We start from the raw sequence: 2,795 nt of genomic DNA on the forward strand, positions 1-2,795 counted from the left end.
CTTTGCTTCTAAGGAGCATTCTGGTTGTACTTCTTCCAAGACAGATTTGTTCATTCTTTTGGCAGTCCATGGTATATTCAATATTCTTTGCCAACACCACAATTCAAAGATGTCAGTTCATCTGCACTAGTAACTATATTAAAGATTAGAAACAAATGTGCTGTAGTCCACCCTATTCTGTGGTGGATTACCTCTTGAAGCCAGTGTGTGGAGATCTTTAAGCATGCTTTCCTAACAGTTGTAAAAGTGAAGTGAGTGTTCGATGTCCTCAAAACCTTCTTCCCTTACTTGCTCTCTTTTCTCTCTACAATTCCCAAATTCCAGGCTCCCCTAAAAATTTGTATGTGGGGAGTTTTTTTCATTAATCTGTATTTGTTGAATGTCAGTCAGGGAATTGAACTGGTGAGATACAGCTAACATAAAAAGGGAACAATACGTGTAAGTTGAAGTTTAAAGTTACTGTATTATATAGTTTAAGGTAGAACTGCCCCATAGAGTTTCCTAGGCTGTAATCTTTACAGGAACAGATCACCAGGTCTTTTCTCCTGAAGAGCTGCTGGTGGGTTTAACCCGACATCTTCAGTTAGCAGCCTAGCACTTAACCACTGCACTACCAGGGCCCCTGGGATTAAATTAGATAAACCTTGAAAAGGAGCCCAGTGCCTGGTATTTAATAAGTATTCAATGTTATGAATTATTTTTTTATTTGACATTAGTATATACATAAGGAGATTGTTGCACCTATGGTGATGTGAAGAGATGAGGGTTTGCACTAGGATTGCTACAATTATTCATAGTAAATAAGGAGCAAGTAGATATTTCAAAGGAAGAATCGGACTTAGTTCGTAATTTGGGTAAAAGGTATGAAGACAATATCAAAGAAAATTGTAAATTGAAACTACTAACAAAATAAGGAATAATGGAAGACTTTCATTGTTGTGAGAGTTGATTCCGACTCCCAGTGACCCTGTAGGACAGAGTAGAACTGACCCATAGGATTTCCTAGGCTGAAATCCTTATGGGAACAGATAGCCAGGTCTGTTCTCCCATGGAGCAGCTGGTGGGTTCGAACTGCCATGAAAGTGTTAGGAGATACAATAATTTGTATTTGGAACATGCTTATAACTGAAGTAATAGCAGCCAGCCATATGAACTGGTAATTAGAGATACTGCTAAAGTTGTGGAAAGTTTTGGCCAGATGGGGATTTGGGGAGGTAGAAATCAGGTTGCCCTCCAAGGACGTTTTTAGTGACAGGGGGTGCCTAGAACCTATACATTAATAATTAATTGGGAGGAAGAAGGAGAAAGTGAAAGCAACAGATGGACAGGGAACTAAGCAGATAAGCTAGAAGAGAAGTAGGAATATTGACGTCTCCAAATCCAGAGAAGAAGAGCTTTGCCCAGGCGGGGGGTGGTGGTGGTGGTGGAGAGGTGGTTAGACATGTGCAATAGGGACCTGAGGGGGCAGACGAGAATTAGGACTGGAAAAGAGGCCTTTGGGTGTAGCCGGTAAGATGTTAGTGTTAACTGGTAGGCAGAATAATGGTTTCCCAAACATGTCCACATGCTGATCTCCAGAATCAGTGACTATGCTATGTTACATGGTGTCTTAGTTACCTAGTGCTGCCATAACAGAAATACCACAAATGGATGGCTTTGTTCTCTCACAGTCTAGGAGGCTAGAAGTCCGAATTTAGAGTGCCAGCTCCAACGGAAGGCCTTCTCTCTCTGTCAGCTTTGGGGGAAGGTCTTTGTTATCAATCTTCCCTTGGACCTAGGAGTTTCTCAGTGCAGGAACCCCAGGTCCAAAGGATGTGCTCTTCTGGCTTTTCTTTCTTGGCTGTATGAGGCCCCTCTCCTCTCCATTCACTTCTCTCTTTTATATATCAAAAGAGATTGACTCAAAATACATCCTAATCGTATAGATTGAGTCCAGGCTTGTTAACATAACTGCCTCTAATGCTGCCTCATTAATATCATAGAGGTCAGGATTTACAACACATCAGATCACAAATTGGAGGATAATCACACAATACTGGGAATCATAGCCTAACCAAGTTACACACATTTTGGGGGGACACAGTTCAATCCATAACATGGCAGGGAGGAATTAAGGTTGCTAATCAGATGACCATAAAACAGGGAGATATCCAGGTGGGCCCAATGTTATCACAAAAGGTGAAGGGGGGTGGAAGAGTGTCAGAAGGATGTGATGTAAGAAAGACTCAACCAGGCATTGCTGATTTTGAAGATGGAAAAGGGCCACAAACCAAGGAATACAGGTGTCTTCTAGGAGCTAGAAGAGGCAAAAAAAGGATTTTCCCCTAGAGCCTCCAGAAAAACAAAACCAGCCCTGCAGTTTTTAGCCCAGTGAGACCTGAGTCGGATTTATGACCTTCTGAATAGAAAGATAAATTTGTGTTATTTTAAGCCACTGAGTTTGTGGTAATTTGTCACAGCCACTGGAAACATATAGTGAACTTTACTGGAATCTTTGAAAAATCTGGTGATGAATGGTGTTTTAGTCATCTAGTGTTGCTACAACAAATACCACAAGTGGATGGCTTTAACAAAGAGAAATTTATTTCTTCACAGTAAAGTAGGCTAAAAGTCCAAATTTAGGGCATCAGCTCCAGGGAAAGGCTTTCTCCCTCTGTCAGCCTTCTCATCAATGTTCCCCCGGACTAGGAGCTTCTCCACACAGGGACCCCAGGTCCAAAGGACACGCTGTGTTCCTGGAACTGCTTTCTTGGTGGTATGAGGTCCCCCTGTCTCTCTGCTCACTTCTCTCTCAG

Source organism: Trichechus manatus, unplaced genomic scaffold, assembly GCF_000243295.1.
Source record: "Trichechus manatus latirostris isolate Lorelei unplaced genomic scaffold, TriManLat1.0 scaffold00085, whole genome shotgun sequence".
Taxonomy (NCBI): Eukaryota; Metazoa; Chordata; class Mammalia; order Sirenia; family Trichechidae; genus Trichechus; species Trichechus manatus.